Here is an 18,716-nt window from a genome sequence, read left to right as displayed (position 1 = left end):
CAGTGATGTTATCAGACTTAATTATTGTAATGTATTTAAAGCTTCTCAGGTGTAAGGTATTGTAAAAAAAATGCAAAGTTTATTGTTCCTAACCTGAAGTACTATATGAGATTTTCAGTATTGACAATGTTGTATTCCATCTGCAACTTTAGTTGTGAATAATGTTGTGCCTTTATAAGCACACGCATGTTCTAGCTGAAAAACAGCATTCTCTCTGCTTTCTAACAAAGCTTTCTGCAGTGTGGTTCAGCATTCAGAAATAAGGCTGCAATTCTGTTGAGCATTGATTTAGTTTAAATCTTCAATTTAGTCAATTGTTCTGAGCCATTTGAGGTGCCGATTTGCAGATAGTTATAAAGTAGCTAAAATACTGCTTAAAGATATAATACTGACGACCAGTTTATTCAAAATGTTTATTCAAAATGATCCCTTAACCTTACAAATCAGAGTTGTTCATTATAACGAACGCTAAGGTTTTGCAGAGGAACAGTTCATCTTTAATTTTAGATTTTCGTACGTAAAAGAAGATGCCCACAACTATAGAAGTACCGGTGTTTGCTATGTATAAAAGGAAGAATGAGTTAAGGGTCTTCTGCTGAACATGCTACTGGCTCTGAAATACCGTGGCTGTCTCAATAGAACAAGATACTGGGTTTACGTAAAACTATATAAAAGGGCTGGACAACGATACTTTTAGTCTGTCTGAGCTCAGAAGGCAGAAGCACTCATTGAATAGGGTAGGACATGGCTCTGTTGACCTCAGAGTCTGGCTCAAAGATGAGTTTTCAGTTCCTGGTGTCAGATCAGGTCTCCCTGACTTAGTGTCAGATGATGTCCCGGAGGGGACCTCGTAGCAGGAGCTGGGTGGGCAGTAAGGGGGATTTGGCAGGGCAATATACACGCTGCACGTTTCACCAAGGGCCACAGAGGGGAATGCAGCTCACCGAAGGAGGAGTGGAGCTGATACTGGACTGAGAAATCTGCATTTTCACCAAAGGTTAAATAATGTGTATGAGTAATCTGCGGTAACACACTGAAGAAAAACTTGTGTCAATACCCTGCACTGCACACAGGGAATTAGGAGCCGGTGCCAGAAGCAGCCAATGCCCCTCTGCTGAGGGTGGCTGTGTTTGTCAGGGAGATAGGCCGAGTGTCCAAAAGAGACAATATCTCCAGGATATTCACCACAACCTGCATTTCAGCCCCCTGGTGAGGCAACCTGGCTCAGAGCAGCCCTGCCCCTTGGCCTGGGACTGACTGAGATGAGTTGGCGTCCCAGTAAAATTGAAGGACCTGATCTTCCCTGTGGCTTCCTTTGGGGTGGCCCCACCTGCTCAGTTTGTCTCTGATCCCAGACCCCAGCTTTTTTTTCGCCCCGAGCCAAGCTGCCGCGGGGTATGTGACTGGAGGGGGCTGCTGCCGTCCCCGCCGGGGTTGGGCTCCGGCAAGCGCAGCCGGTCAGGGCTGCCCTCGTCTCGGATGGACGGGGCCGGGGGCAGGTGACACCTTCTTCCCTTTCACTGCTTGGGGAGGTCCTTTTCAGGCCTAATTCTCCCCCTCACTAATTTTAGTCTTATGTAATTCAATTACTTCAGTGAAGTTGCCTCCTGATTGATGTCAGTGCGAGTGAATGGAGTATCAGCCCTTGAACCTTTTACCGAAGTATGATGTTACACTATTTCTGGACATCGTCATGTGCTGGTTGTGCAACAGATAAGAATAATGCTTGGTAAGTCATTAGTACTTCAGTTCAATTTGTGCTAAAATCATCAGCTACATCCCATTTAGTTTCTAAAGCCTCCTCATTATTGCTGCAAACATCAGACCCATGACCTGCTTTCCACTCTGCGAGAGAGGGATAAGTGAATTTAATGCGACCTCTGCGTTACCAAAAGTCTGCGGCGGCTCCCCTGAAATCAGGTGGTGTCTTATCAGTGACTTCAGTGAAGGTAGGATCAGGTCCAAATTTCAAACACTTAATTTTCCAGCAGAGGAGAGTAAGGTTTAAACTGCTGCACTTCTTTGGCAAATAATGAATGGGACCTCATTATATCCGTTAGGACGTGACTTTACAGATGATTACATGCTGAAAGTATGCCACCGATAGACTGGCTCTGTCCCGAACTGTGAAATTTGCTCAGAGAATCAGAGACTGCTAACTTTCAAGACACTCCATTCATTCTCATGTCATGAATGGTTTTGTCAATGAATGGGACTACTGACCTTGATGATCCGGTATCAGCATTTCCATTGCTAGGTACAAGCACGCAGCGATGCCGTGACTACTGAGCATTATTCCTGCATTTTTTTCAGATTAAAAGTCATCCACGGTAGCATTTACCAGAATTTCTCTCCTTGTGAGGTATTACTGTGACCCTGTTAATTTACAAAGAATTTGATGTTTTTAAATAAAACAATGTACAGATTAAGAATCAAAGGAGTTGCTCCACAAATCTTACCTAGACAATCTTGGTCTGACTTTCTGAATATATATTTGCTGAACTGTTACAAAGCGAGAAATTACAAAATGCCTTTAATTAAATTTATCCTTATCGCATATTAGAGGCGAAATACAAAGAGCACAGAATTAGAAACGGTTTGACCACAATGGATCTTTTTGCTCCTGCCACATATTCCCTGAACTCTAATTTTTGGAGGTATTATGGGGCTCAAATCGGTAGTCCATGCGTGCTTCTCAAGAGTATCTATGACGGGTGCTGCATAGAAAGCTTGTTAAGACTACGTAAGAGACTTAATGATTTATGGAGTTATTCTTACAAAACTTCTGAGTCAGATAAATACTGTTATTGCTGTTCTGCAGATGGGTAAGTTGAGAGACTGAAAGCTTAAGTAGCACGCACAAGATCACCCAGCAAGTCTAGAGAAAATAGGCTGGAACCAGAACGTTTCATTTCTATTTTCATGTTCTGTAAGTGTTAGATCATCTTTCTCCCATGATTAGCTGCTATTCTGGCATGAACTCAGGACCATTATGATAGAGCTATTTTTCATACAATGGGATGAGACTGCCATGGCTTTAATTACAAGCATGTGTTCACTCTTTTACGGCATTGTGATTGTTATGTAAGGTGATGTGTAAAATTAATGAATTTTAAATTAGGAGTTTACATTACAAACCCTTTGGGGTAGGGAAAATTTTCTTCCTCTCTGTCCACGCAGCACTTATTAACTTGGAGTCCCAGCTAATGACTGGACCTTGGAACTGCTACACCGATGCAAGACTAAAAGCAATTATGACATTATTTTTATTCAAAATAGAAGTTGTTTTAAATAAATGAAGAGGAAATCCCACCTTCAGGAATTTGCAGAAAAGACTGAAGTGCATACTGCTGGCTGAACACACTTATAGAATTTACAACTGATGGGACACACACTCTAAAGATTGAGTTTAGGAGTAGGGGCACCTTAAATGCATGCCCCACAGCATACGCTCCTAAATTTTGTAAATTTAACCCAACTCCTTTGGAGGACAGCATGATGATTTCAGAAACGAATAAACGATGGTACATTTATAGCTTCTTTTCAAAGAAAAAGAAAGGTAGCCAATCCTTATGACTAATAACTATTATTTAAAGTACAATCTGAGACGCTCCTTGTAAAATTTCAGCCAGGGTCTTGGCATGACTTAGTGCCCAAGAAAAGGATATCTATATTGGGAATCAGCTGCTCTTACACAATCTTTGTGATGATTTGGAACCACTTAAAAACAAGGAGTTGATGATATAATACATTCTTTGGATTTGGAGATGTTCCCCTTATTCCTGCTTTGAATTAAGGGAATATATTGGTGGTTTAGTTAAATGTCTCTCAGTCAAAATTATACGTCTTTCTTTATCGTGCAACTGAAGCCAGATCTGTCACTTACTGTAAAAAAAAATAAAATACAGGTGTGAAGAACTTTCAGCTGCTCTAAGGATTAGGTCATTTCTATATTGCAGTGGATTTCAAACTGTGATCCGTAGCTCACCAAAGACCTGGGGAGTGTCTGCTGGAGGTCTGTAGAGGAACTGGCTGGTCAGATAGCATCGCCTTTTTTTTTTCTTTCTTTTTTTTTTTCCCCTCCGACAGCTTAATGGTGTTACAAGTAGCTAAAAATGTACTAAATATTTCCCAGTAGCACTTTTAAATGTTAACAGTTGTACTTGCCTCAGGGCTGTTATTCAGTCACCAAAGCCAGCAGGTGGCCCGTGCGATCAGAAGGCAGGGGTGAGTCTCGGTGACAAAATTTACGAAGATGCTGTCTGTAGTCTGAAACTCTTTAGGAATCTCTAGGCTATGTCATGCTTTAAAACCTGTTGGTAAAGCAAACATCTGACTTCGCCAAGTGACTGAGGTGTATTTATCTCATTGTGAGAACGCAGAAAGGGCTCTAATGAGTTGTAATGCTGTTTTCGGAAGTGACGGCGTCAGTGTACATGTCATTCAGAAGACTTGCTGCTGGTAACATGCCCTGCAACAGCTAATGATCAGCATACTGCGAAGGACAGCTAAAACGATCTACTTCTCTAATGATATTCTCTAAATAATAAAATAAAGATATGATCTATTATTTCATCGCTTAATAGAACACCCAATCTGTTTTTTTTAATCTGAAAAGCTTATAAAGGATACAAGATAACAAGTGCTAGCTATAGTAGTATAATACATACTCTGCATTTGATTAATAATTGTAAACACACGATGAGTCAAAAGGTTAGGCTACGTTTTGCTCCTCTGAAACTGCATTTAGTGTGTGCCTCAGGTTGGCAGAGAAATAGCCCAAAGTAAAATTCAGCCACCCACGGTGTGGCATTTCTAGAGCTGGTGTTCAGAAAAGACTTTGCTGTTGAAGGCGCTATTTTCCCACTAAATCTAGAAGGCAGAAAACTGTTTCACTCGTGTTTTCTTTCTGAGACAGAGAGCTGGCCATGGCAGGGACAAGCATGGGTTATCAAAATATTTTTTGCTGTGGCATATGCTTATAAATCACAGATTTCACAATGCTACTTATGCAGAGTTTATGATGGCAATTGTCTGTCCGTTACAACTGGGACTACTAAAAGGATTTGTCACTGAAATTCTTGAGGCGAGAATAATCTTTGGCCATTTTTAAACTGATGCAATACAAAATTACAAAGGAAAATAAAATACAGTTAAACCCTGGGTAAAGAAATAGACACAACTCCGGGAGCCCACTCTAGGTGACTGGTCTAAAACAAGAAATTGATTTCAACAGGCATAGTAGCTCAATCATGAATTGCCGAAACAATTAGTTAAAGCCATTACTTGGGAATCAATAGAAAAGAAACTGTACCCATTTGCTCAGTCCAGCAATTTAAATTTCTCAGGGTGCCATGAATAAACTGTGAAATGTATCTTTAAAATAAAATTCTTAAGTAGAACTGGCATTTCTGAACCTGCTGTTACCAGGAGCCAACCTACTGAAAAAGAGCCCAATGCAATACTGTAAAGTGTGTCTGCTCGCTGCTTTAGCACTTAACAATTAAAAAAAAAAAACAAACAAAAAAGAACAATCAACCTTTAAAACTGAAAGCTGTGTTTCAACATCAACATTAGAAGATTTTTTTTTTCTCTGTGGTTAAAGTAGTTTGGGATTTTTCAACTGTCATTTCTTACAATAGGTGCCAAATACAGCTGGTTTCCTGAAGGATGAAATTTGTTTTACAGGAAATCCAAAAAAAAAAAAAGGATAAAAAAAAGGAAAAAAAAAAGGAAAAAAAAAAGGAAAAAAGCACCTGCTGTAGTAGCCTTAGCAATCTAAGTGCCATCCTACAATCCACTGCCAGAGTGCTGGTGTGAGTAATCCTCCTTGATTGTGACCTGATTGAAGCACTCAACCAAGAACATGCCGAATTACAGTTTGCTTAAATTGCATTGTCTTCATTGGGATTTAAACATGTGCTTAACGTTGAATATCTGTATTTTAAATAAGGAATTATGTATGACACCTACTTGGCAGGAATTACCCATTAATTTTCAAATATGCCTCACTGCGTGTTCCTGAGAATGCGAAGTGGTGCTAATGCTTGTAAAATTCCCATCCTAGGCTGAGTAAAATAGGTGAATTTGTTGTTTTTGTGAACGTTCATGGGGGGAAAAAATAAAAGCTTATGTTAGGGGCCAAAAGGTAGGTGAATAAAAGAGCAAAGTGTCCCATGCCACCTGTCTCTGCTCATTCTTCTGAGAAGCATGAGTCGGTCTCCACTTCCCTTCCGCCTGTGGCTTAGGGGCCTTGGTGGCTTCTGCATTCCTCTTCTTCTTTCATGTTGCTCTAACTGTGCTGTCATTTAGTAGGATCCATTTTCTCTATAGTCCAAACCCAGTAACCCTTGTCGCTGACCTCACCAGCCAGTGAGGATGACTCATGGTAGCGATGAGAAATCCTTTTTCTCTCTAATTTGGCCTTCCCAAGGAAAGGGGGGGGCTTGGAGAGGGGATGGGGGAGATTCTGATATTTCCAAACTTGCTTGCTGGAAGCATTGTGTCAGTTACGATAATTTGGTGTAGCACATAAATCCTTAGGCTGACTTGCGATTCCCAGCACACCCCTTGTAGTCTAATTGAGGAATTGCATTTCTGTCAGTCACATATTCTGGTGGAAACGCAAGAATGTGAGAAACAATAGGAGCAGGCTAGTACTGAGTCAAAACAGATAAAGCCAAATTGCTTCTTGGACTGAAAGATGGGAGCAAGCAGATGAGAAGCAAGTTGGTCAGAAACCCATTGCGGCCACCGATGGCCGTGTGAAGGGCACGCTCGCTGCTCGTGGTGGCGCGTGAGCAAAGCGGGCAGATGGGCAAACCAGCAAGGATGCCATTACTCTTCTTTTTCTGAAAGAAAAAAGATAAGGGCATCAAAATAATACAGTAGGCTACAGCCTGCCAATGGGTTTCAGAGCGAGGAGAGCACTCTACAGATAGAGCGGGAGGAATGAAATAGCTGGGGTAAAATAAGCCCGTGAAGAGGTTGGGTATGAAGCGAGCGGGGCACGGACTGTGCAGGAGGGAGGGAGCCGGGGCGGCCGGGGCTGCGCGCAGGCTGCCGGCTGCAGGCAACGCTGTGAATCAGTTCAAGATGGCTACCCAGGGGGAGCACGTGGTGGGCCTCTTTCTCCTCTGGAGACTTTTATTTGTTCTCCCTTTCTTGGTGATTTTCTCTAATCTGAAGAACAAGATGTCCTTAATGAAAACAGATGTTTTGCTCCCTTGCATATGGAAAAAAAAATCATTCCCCCAAAATAGAATAAACCCAAAGAATGCTGGGACCAGAGATGGGTTCCCGCAAAGTTAGGAGAACAAACCCCTTCGTTAAGGCCCTCACCTGGCCGCTCCTTTCCCACCCACACGTGGTGGAAGCCATTGATGCAAAGGTAAGACCTGGGTCTAAGAGCGGGCAAGCTGTGTGCCTCTGTAAAGCATAAACACCACCCTGAGCTGGCTCGCAGCTTTCCCCATCCACGGTCTCCCACTGCGAGATCCTGGTCAATGGCAGTTTTTGTCATTGGCTTCAGCGTAACTAGGAATTGGTCCCAGTATTTAATTTAAAGTACAGCACACAAAAACACAAAATCATAACATCCCTGCTACATTTATAGAGCTGCATAAGCCACTGATTAACAAATGGATGAGATACTGAACTTTGCTTTACCATCTGTCTTTAATTACATAAAATAACTTGAAGCAATTAACAAGAAAGAAACACTGTGACACAAATAAATAAAGCCTATTGATAGAAACAGATGAGGGAATACTTAGGATATTTGAATATATGGATGAAAGACACCAAAGCTGCATAATCCGCACCCAGTGATACTACAAGTATTATTGAACAGATTTACACTGCCATTGCCAATAATTTTTGAAAAGTAATAGTTACCTGTGGAGATGCAAAGAAACAAAAGGAAAGTTCTGTGTGTGTGTGACTAGAGAAGAAAATATGCGGTCCATCTATCTGCCGTGGTGTCTAAGTTTTGTCTTTCATAGATAAGAGAAACTAATACCAACAGAAAAATATACAAAGCATGAGGTTTCATAACTGCAGACCTAAAACATAAGTCTGCATGCTTGTAAGTGTTTAGGCACCAGTGGGGATTAGGCTCTTTAACACTGCAGGATTTAGGCTCTAAGTCTGTTTTTTCAGCACTCAAATACACTTGTTTGCCTTCTCTGTTTAAGCACTTTGAAAAAAATGAGCGCTGTACAATAGCTATTGAGTGACTGCTGAGTGGATTAAGAACTGACTAACTGATAGATGTCAAAAAGCAGCTGTCAGCTCCGAATGAAAGCTCTGGAGTCCGTCTGCAGAAATGGGTGTTATGCCTGGCAGGCTACAAATCTGTCCTTAACGATTGAGAGACAAGTACATCCCTAGTAAAACAACGCTGGGTAAATTAGGGAAGAAATTCAGCTTGGTGGGATGATAAATAAATTATGAAGATGCGGCAGCCCAAATTCGGCGAGCGGGACCTCGGCAGACGAGATGGATTGTGGCTAACAGTGGCTGTGTTGATGCGCTAGAAATTGTATCCCAAGGGTGGTGCTTGAAAAGGCTTGGGTATCGTTGTGGGGAAGCAACTGGAGACAGGACTCGGTCTGATGGTGCGAAAGAGGATTAAAGTCGTCTTTGGACGAGTTAGCAGGGACATACGAGTTGAATGCGACGCTGACTATATGGCAGTGGTGTGCTACAGTGCTGTGGGTGCTAGAAATCTAAAAAAGGGTGGGAGAAAAGGCGTAAGAACTGCTTGTAGATTGGAAAATATGCTTTGTTTCCTTTATCAAAACGAGATGGCTGGATCACAGTGTATAATTACCTTCACAACAAGAAAAAAAGTGTCTTGCATCAGATGAACGTATTACAAGAATCAGTGGGTGGAAATGTAAGCCAAGCAAATTTAAGGAAGCAATGAGGCTTGGATTTGTAGCAGTAAGCGTGATGAACTGATGAAACAAACTGCCCAAGAAAACGATAGCATCCATATCAAAACTGGATCCCTTTCTGGAAAATACGTGTCAGCCAAACAGAAATTTTTTGGCTCAGCGTACGGGGAATGGGGCAATGCTACAGTCTGTGACACAGAGGAGGTTAGACGGGATGAGTTAATGGCCTCAAAATTCATAAATCAAGGAAAATGTCTTAAACATTTTAGGCCAAATTCTTATTTCACACAGCTAAATCATCCACTAATCCCAAGGAAACACTGAGGCAGACAGTATCAGGAGCAGCAAGTGGTATGGGCTTGGACAGGATAAAGCTTATTAAATATACCTTTCGGGTTAGTATGCAACATCATACATTCTGCACGTTATAGATTCAGGGACCAAGGCTGCCGGCTACGGTAGGCATGCTCCGAGTTGGCACTCAGCGAGCAAGGGAGAATGCACAGCGAGTGAACCAAGAGATAAACAGCCTGGGTGGGTCTGTAGGAGGGTGGATATAGGGAGCACTGAATATGTAATTTGCTACTGTTTCAGGTATTCATGTGGAGAGAAAGAACTTTAATTGTTTTGGCGGGGAAGACTGCTGTGTAGACTGAAATGGGAGAAAGAATGTAAACAAAGGGCAACGATCAATTGCTGTGTTATCGTAGCTTGTAGAAATGTCTTGTAGGTCACGGCAGGGACTTTTGACAGACATCACTCTATTTAATATCTCTACGGTAATCTCAAAGCAGAGGTAAACAGCACAATAGCGAAATGTGCTGATGATACTAAACCAGGAAGGAATGCAAACAGGACACAGCAGATGAATGATATCAAAGGCCCGGCAGATATTAGAAAGCTGGATACAAAATACCCCAAACAACTCATTAAAAAAAAGAAAAAAGGAAAAAAAAATATAAGAAGATATATTTGAATGTACATGTTCTGGCCATGAATACTGCCGATAGACTTTCAAGGTATAGTGGACAGCATATCAGACGGGAATAAGATATGAATTTCCGTAGTGATAAAGCCTATGCACATACAGGCGTGTCACGAAGCAGGGAGGTAATAGTTCACATGCAAAGTTCTGTGTTACTACATTCAAGTCTGTGTTCAATATTGCCAGCCGCTGACTGACTGGAAGGAGCTGGAAGGAATCCCACAACAATTCAAAGGCTGGAAAAATCACTTTGGGAGAAAGACTGAGGCTGAAACCCAGCATCTCATTAAGCATAAACTTAACTTAAAGTGCATGAGCTGTGCTGCTGATTTACTGCTCCCTTTATGGCCCTACGAGGTGGCTTTAACAAAGAAACTACATATCAGCTTAAAGGGCGCACATGTTAGCGCTTTGTTAGACTGGAGCAGAAAGGGCTCGGTTAAACCTGCAAAACGTGACAAAAGTCTACGAGCCCTTGGCCACTGAAAGGTGCATATTGGCTGCCTGGAAATCAGCAGGCAGTCGTGTGTTTCCATAAAGCTGGGCTGCTGCATTCTTATGCATAGAACAAAGGTCTGCAGAGGCTTAAACCAACCAGTGTTATTTAACTGAAAGGGAAGAAAGCAGCAAACTCATGCCTTTTGGGTGTATTTTTTTAAGGTGAAAATTGGAAGGCTGTCAGATGGTGTTTCAAAGGGAGTTCATATTGCTGGGGGGTCTAGGATAGATTTGAATATAGCACCGGAGAATGCCTATAAAGCACAGCTTTACATCTTTACACTGCAAGGCTGGGAGTTCTTCCCTACCCCAAGAATTCCCGATCATATGGAGTCGCCACAAAAGCTCCACAATTCAAGGTGGGAGGAACGGTTCCCTTCTGAGCTCTGAAATCATCTCTGCGACTGTTCATAAAAGAGTTCTCGTGAGGCTGAATTCCTGATGCTGATTTTCAAACCAAGGAAAATTAATCTTTAAAGAATAGGGCTGTGAAATGCTGAACTGGGATCACAGATAACAGTGGGAATATCTCTTCTGTGTAACCATTTATTGTGTTTATAACTGAGAATTATCTGAAGTAGAGAGCAGTTTGTTCTCGAAGAATGGCATTTTGGGGGAGTTAGTACTTGATTATTTTTGAAAGTCAAGAGAAGGTGAACACCCAGATCCTTAGACTCTTTTAAACATTGCTACGGACTGAGGTTTGGTTTTGTTTTTTAATTTTGCTCAGAAATAGTAGAAAACAACTCTCTTCTGGAAAAAATTAACACTTCAGTGTTTCGCCTAAATAATGATTCTAGACTTATAGTGCATTAGTATCACACGATTGTATAATTAGTATTAGCAAATCACTGTGTAAAAGAACATGTAATATTTAATTTCATCTTTCAGAAATTTAATAGTGAAAATAAGAGTGTTGACTTTGGCAGGGTTTTAGTCTTGGAAAGTTAGCAGGCACTCTTCTGGGCTTGACTAGCCAATACCCGTAAGAATTTTACAGAATACCTGCACAGATTATGAAAAAAGCAACAGGGAAAGACCAAGGGAATGATGATTAGGGTATGGCTTCCCTTTACAAATCTTGTCCGAACAAATACTTGAAAGTCATGTTTGTCATCACAGGATGGAAGCCGGGATATGGGGTTAAATTATTCACGAGTGAGTATCTACAGATCCTTCTCCTTTTTCTTCTTTCTCGTTGCCCTTTAGAGTCCAGTTTCATATTGCACTGCTTCGTTCGTTCCCTAGTGCTTTTCCTCTCCTGTTAGGATGTCCCTATAAGCTGGTTCAAGTGCCTAACTCACAACCTATTGCTCTCCTCATACAGTTACTTAGTTCTAGCATTCAGCACTCAGTCCCCTTTGGATGCTGGGTTGCTACAGCAGTTGTTGATTTTTATATGTAGTACAGTACAAAAGCTACCAAAAGAGGGCAACATATGAGCCAACAATGAGAAACGTATCCTGACAAGTTTACGGTTGTGTATTTGTGACACCCTCCCCCCCTTTCTTTTTGCTAGAGCATGAAATTGTAGCAGAGCTGGTCAGGAAACAGCATTTCCATTTTATGGGAAATTCCAACACTTGGGAAAACAGTGAAGGTGCTAAAGTTTTCATGGATTGAAAACTCGGAGAAAATATATTTGGCATGACGGAAGTGTTCCATAAATGTCAAATTATTCTCACACCAGAAAGCCTAAAAATTATAATGACATTAAAATAGTAAATTTAATAGGAAAAATGTTAAACATATGAATGCTGTAAAGTTCAAAACGAAATTAAATGAAACAAGGAGCACTTAAATGTTTTCACTTTATGGAAAACAATACTTTAAATATTATTGAATGTAAATGTTAATATAATGTAAATATAATTTGAATTTGTCTCCATTAAAAATGTTGTCAAAATAAGTACGCTCACAAAAAAGCAAGCTGATTAAGACCAAGTTGTATTTCCTAAAAGAATACGTTTCCTCTGAACATTGTTTAGTTACGTTTTCTCCGGGTGAAACGCTTGGGAGAGTTCCAAAATGCTCTTAATAATCCTGCAAAAGGCTAAGGTAAGTTGGCCACATCCCAGGGCCGTCCCCGATGCTGTGTTTGTGAAGGCAGACCAAGCGCCATCCCAAAGGCCAGGCGTGTGAGCTCAAGAGCTAGTATACCCTGGACAATGCCGAATGTGCGCTCATTGGCTAACAGTTTATCATAAACAAAGTTTTGGGGTTTTTTCAAAGTATTCAATAGTACTCCAAGGAGTTAGATGGTCTTGAACGCATGCCAGCATGGCAATGGATACGGTAAGCAAATATAATCCACCTCACTTAGGGTAAATATTTGGCTACAAATGTATTGAGAGCGCTTCAATTCTTTGTACGCTTCTATCGTGAGAACCAGAGGAAAGGCAGCGGAGATGTAAAGACTGAAGGGTGATTTTTTTTTTCTTCTCTTATCAGCTGCCCAGATAGGCCAGCTGCCAGTCAAATTAAAAACCTCACTGGAGGAAATGAATGAAGGCCTGGAGGTGTAGAAATCTGCTGTTTATACAGCTGCACCAAGTTCTGCTAATGATCAACCAGAATCAGCCAAGTCTTCATGGAGATATGCAAAATTCTGTGGCAATGTCCAGGAGGTTGACTACGGAATTTAGGACTTCCTCAGGGATTTTTCTTTTTCCTTTATTTGTCTCATCTCTTTTTTCAAGACAAACTTCTGCTCTATACTTGCTTCTATTATGGCTTAAAATGCTGGAAAGTATCTGGGAACGAGACGGGGGCAAATCTATGATCTATCTGGAGGGCAGTGAAACATTTGGAAAGTTTGGAAGTACTCACCCATCTTGAAGACAGGATGTTCTGCTTGCAGGAGCAATACCTTATCTTCTCTCATTTAGCCACGTCCTGCTTTCATATCTGTATTTCTGTGGATTCCAAAAGAAGGAAAGATTTACTTTTTCTAGCCAGAAACAAGTAGAGGTTTCTGTCTGGAGGGTTTCTCTATTGTCTGATCTATCACATGAACGATAACTTCACTTTGTTCACCTGACGGAGGGCTGCGGAACCACAGGGTGTCAAATAAGACGCTCAGTACAGGAATGACAGCTGTGCACGCTGTCTGTGTGGCTGGATGGAGTGTATCAACTCCTAATCACAATATTTTCAAGCTGCTCCTGTATTCTGGATATGCAGGAAGCTATTTATACTCATCTGCTTGTCCTTATTTCTTGTACTGCTCATGTATTTTTGATTAATGTCTTGATACTCCCTCCCAGGCAACAATGCTACTTTTGGGAGACAAACGAGGAACAGTTATGGAATATAATACATGTATTTTAATGGCACTGGGAGGTGTGGCTAATTATCCGGTTGTGTTTATTTGTAGGAAAAAAGGTAAACTGCAGCCTTAAATAGCCTGCCTCGTGGGTATGAGCCTACATGTGTCTGACTGCCATCTTATATTCCCACTTTACCCAGCAGCCCAGTGACTGGTATTTATTCAGGAAAGAACTGGCCCATGCACACAGACACACTGATTCTCTAAGTGGTTCTGCGTATGCCTTTGCTTCTTGACTTCTGCCAAACTCAAGCCTAAATTCTGGGAAGCAACAATAACACCAAGAGGAGTCACGTCAGAGTCGAAGGCGATTGCATTAGCTCTGCGAACACAAACCCGACTTCTTTTTCTTCTTTAGAAACGATTTTTACACGTGCCTTGGCTTCTCTGAGCTGGCATAGTTTTACCCTGTGTGTCGGGTTATGAAGAGGGATCTGTTACCCCCTTTGCAGATATGGTACGTGAGCCCAGTTACATCACATTTCGAGGCTGATAGATCTCCGAAGGGAACTGCAGTATCCAGTCACGTGCCTTCTGCCCCTTGCTATTGATTCTTGTGGTTAGTCTGTTTCTGATTTTATTTCTCTGTGTAGTTTAAGGGCAAGTCTGTGGTTTGCCCCATGTGCCCAAGCGAGGGAGCAAGGGTGCAGAAGACTGCATGGAAATAAATAAATCAGAAACAGATAGACTAATTACCAGGACAAATGCCAAGGGATGGAGAACACACACCATCCTCATGATCGGATACGCCTGTCCCGTTGGAGGAGAGGTGGATGTTTCACCATGTGACGTAACTGTACCACATCGCAGAAGAGAGCCAGAGCATCTTCTTCCTCGCCTGGCTGAGCAAAACCCTCTCGTGTGGTTTGCCCGCACGGCGTGTCCCAGCATGGGGAGGAACGGCTTCCCTGAGGTTGGGGTGGGGAGGAGCAAGGCTGGGAAATGAGAGGCTGCCCTCGCCTCTCCACTGCCTGCCCCGACAGCCAGCAGGGCTAAGCTGACACGAGGAAGGATGTAATCTACTCCCGGTTGTTTTATGCTCAAAGCACATTACTTCCTTCCGTGGAATAAGAGGATAGTCATGGGTGTCGTCGTGAGTCATGGTCTCCTGGGGCAGCACGGCTCTGTGCCAGGCCTATAATCAAATGACCCGGGGGGTGAATTAGGGAGGCTTTTGATGTCATTCTCTGAGCGCTTCACCACAGGAGACAAAGACTTAATGTAACGTCAGGCTATCTCTTAAGCAGAACCATGAAACTAACTTTGACTTGCCAGCAGCTGGTACAGGCAGTGGCCTCCCTACACCGCTCTGGCACTTAGCATAAGAAATGTCATTATGTGGGTGGATTAGGCAGAACCCGTCAAAGTTGTGTGCGTGTTCTTTGGCTGTGTTTCCTTCCCTGGGCTAATAATGCCGAGGAGACGGGGAGTGGGTTGACACATTTTCTGGCATGTGTCACGTAACCCAGTGAAGTGGAGGACATGTCAGCCACAAGACTTTTCTGCTTTAGTAAGTCGCAGGCAGAAGTGACATGCTGCAGCGGCTAGCAGTCTTAATCCTCTATGCATTCACACCGCTAGCGCCTTCATCGTGGTTTCAGCTTCCCCAGGGCTCTCTCACGGAGCCAGAGGTATGTCTGGAGAAAAGGGTAAGGAAATGTATCGAGACAGATATTGTTTAAACTCAGGGAAGCAGCAGTAGACCGAGGCATTTGCATAACATGTTACCTACAGACCCCGAAGAGCTTTACAACTTGACTGATGCAATCTCCATAAGAACCACTGAATTTGGCACTGCTATACAGGGGGAAATATTGAGTGGCTGTTTTGCAGTGTGCAAAAATGCTCCATACCGGTTCAGCAGAGGATACAAAAAATAACCATACCTGATAACAAGAGGTTTTTAGGACAGAAGATGCTAAAGCAAGACAACCGGCGAATGATGAAATTTAGGACAGTCATTGTCCGTGGCTCCCTATACTGGTGTGAGGGCAATTGATACGAGTATTGAGGTGAGGGAATTTCCCAAGGTCTGGCACAATCTCAAGGTAAATTGTCCTCAGGGGAACAGGGGAGAGAGGGTACTCATTCTCAGAGAGAAGCCCGGTTTTGCACATTTCCCTGCGTAAAGTCTGTGCTGAGGAGATGCAGTTTAGTCCCTGGGCTGAGGCAATACGCCAGGTGGGTTCCGCACAAATCACCATCAGAGTAGCAGAAGATGGTATGAGCATGTCTACCCAGTGTGACTGAAATGCCACCTCCTGTCACTGCCAGTATGTTGCAGGCTGTGTTCAGTTGTCGGGAAAAGACGTATTGGCTGGGTGTCAGCTGCATGCTGCAAAACACACAGGTCATAGGTCTTGATGTGACTTATAGTAGTGACAGCACCCAATTCACCATGAAGAGTTACTGTACTGTGATTTCCCTGTAGCTCATAATTAAAAAAAAGAAGAAAAAAATAGGCCCAGCAGCTTCTGCAAGTAACTACATGTGAATGACAACTGCTACTCTGTTGTAGCATCTCAGGTCAAGAACTGCCATCCCCAGGTGCCATGTTCTGGTTCCCTGTAAAACTGAAGAACAGTAGTTGTGTAAGCATGTAAGTGGTGAAAATACAGCTTGGAGGGCACGGAGGAAGCCTGTGTGGTCAGGGGAACTGCACGACAGCCCCACAGGGATGGGGGTGCCTCCTCCCTTCACTTGCTGGTGTTGAGCCACAAGCATGGGATTGTAGTAAGGGGGCAAGAGAAACTGCCCTGTAGCGCTCTCTCCTGCAAACACACATCATCTCTCCTGATGTGGGTGCTGTCCCTGTGTCAGACACAGCTGGTTAGCCGGGCAGTCAGCTGGTGCCTAGCATGCGGGGCTGAGGAGCTGTACCGAAGCTTAAGGGACTGCACTGGGATGCTCCAAGATGCCAGTTTTGCCATAGGGGAGGAAGAGGCAGAGGATAACGCTGAGATGGGAGATGACTCTGCCACCCAATTTGTGCTTGCCTGCACTGCTTGACATTTGGGTGAAGTTGAGACAACCTGCATCAACACGATGCCTGACACAGAATTTGTATTGTGCCATGATCAGCGTGACCCTGCTCCGATTGCCAGATAACGTCACATCTCGGGTTGTGTAACACCACCATGTTCTCTACATCCCGGGCCTGCAATCATTATTGAGCTGACTGTTTGTGCACTGGGGAGGGAATTCAAATATTGTTAATCAGTGGAAATGTTAGCTACGTGTCCTTTGTGGGGAGTAAACTAACCCCATTCCTCATACATCCACATATTGAAAGTAGGAACTCATTGGAGAGAAAAAATATGTGCCAGGAGGGACAGAGGAAGAGCTTTCATCTGTGTATGAGTACATGACGTGCAGGGTACACAGCAGTGTTTAGGTATATACCACTGTTTTGTAATTCAAGGATCATGTAACTTTAAAAAAAAAAAATCCACTGCTGCCACAAAATTTTTCATTTGCAGCCAAATAAAAATTAGGCTAAACTCTGCATGCTCATTTATTGCTTTTACTTCCCCCCACCCTGTTTGTTTGCCTGCTTTCTTGCACGGCAATGTGTATGTTGTTTGGTTGCTTGTTTGTTTTTATTTGAAATAATTTTCCATGTAATTTTCTGAACTCTTGCAGAGCAGAGAGACTAGTAAATGTGTATGTTTATGCACCTTTGTCCATGTATAAAGACTGATGGATAGCTAATAAAATGCATATCTCTGCAATCCTTTCATGCTTAAGATCCCCAAGCAGAAGTTGTGAGTATTCAAATAAAATAGAACTAATCCAAAATGTACATATTTAGCTTAGATAATGGCAGCCCCCAGATATGTGCCTCTTTCTGCAGTTGGAAATGTGTCAGTTGAACAAAGAGGAGGATACAGTGTGAATCAGGCTGTCCTAAAAGCTTTATGTGATAGACACACTTTATGGAGTTAGTTCCATTTCTCTCACATTTCAAAAGCAGACTCAGACCCTAATTATCAAGAGGAAAAATTCCACAAAATCATTTTTTGTAGTCAAGGATTGCAATGTATTTTAAAAGTCAGAATATATGTTAAAAGAACTCAGTTTGTTCCAAGGCTTATGGTTCAGCTGTACAAAGCTTCTCCTTGTTCCTTCCGTCTGAGAAATTATTCCTGAAAAGTCATTCTGCATATGTTTTTTTTTGCTATTTTTCAGGGAGAAAAGAATATAAATGAGCTGCAAAGCTTGTGTTGTTCTGAACTCTTTCCCTCCTCTTTCCCCGATGAGTTCATCAAACAAAATTCCACAAGAAACAAATGTTATTATGAGATTAGCAGAATGAACGCCAGAGTTGAGATACTAAACATTTTTTTAAAAAAACCGTGGGCTTAATGACGTGAAGGAAGTTGTAGTTTAAACATCAAGGTCAATTATTTCGTTAAATATTATTTAAAAGTTACTTGCCTTGAAACAAAACCAGAGCTATCCATTTCCCAAAAATGCAAACAGATTATTCTGCCCCTGTTCATCAGCTTCACTAGATAACTTCTATCTGATCTTCAAATGAAAACAGTTTCTGTTTCAGATTCATACAACAGGCTGCCTCTAAAAAGAAAAAGATCTTAAGGTTGGACTGCTGTTTACTTTCCCTTCTAATCCTGTGAGAAGATTTGCATAAGAAAAGCAAGTAGATTTGAGTCTAGGTTTTTCTGTCTACATCAAAAGCATGAGGATCGGCCAGTCCTCCCCGTTTATTCAGAAAAAAAACAGTTGCTTTTGTAAGTCAGGTGAGCAGGAAATGTTTCAGTAAGTTCAGCAAGATTCTTTTAAAAGTAACAGGGGTTACTTATCAAGACCAAATGGAGCTTAGTTAAATAATTATAATAGCCAAACACTGAGAGTCTAAAACCTAAAACCTCCAGTTCCAGGTATGTTTCCTGATGCTGTATACTTAGCTTTAAAACAACATCCAAAATTGCTATTTCCTGGACCGTGCAAAGCAGCCCCTTGTATTTACAGGTAGCCTTCACAC

The 18,716-nt window shown here is 42.2% G+C and overlaps 1 long non-coding RNA gene across 1 annotated transcript in view; it reads right to left on the bottom strand.

Moving 5' to 3' along the window:
- The window catches only part of LOC128909006 (uncharacterized), a 32,709-nt gene that overhangs the window by 9,912 nt on the left and 4,081 nt on the right, over positions 1-18,716 (bottom strand). Inside the window, exon 2 of the long non-coding RNA XR_008466178.1 lies at positions 13,213-13,298. This is a non-coding gene — a long non-coding RNA (uncharacterized LOC128909006). The remainder of the gene's footprint in view (positions 1-13,212; positions 13,299-18,716) is intronic.

Source organism: Rissa tridactyla, chromosome 4 (genome assembly GCF_028500815.1).
Source record: "Rissa tridactyla isolate bRisTri1 chromosome 4, bRisTri1.patW.cur.20221130, whole genome shotgun sequence".
In the NCBI taxonomy this organism is placed as follows: Eukaryota; Metazoa; Chordata; class Aves; order Charadriiformes; family Laridae; genus Rissa; species Rissa tridactyla.
This window is presented reverse-complemented; position numbering and strand designations above follow the sequence as displayed.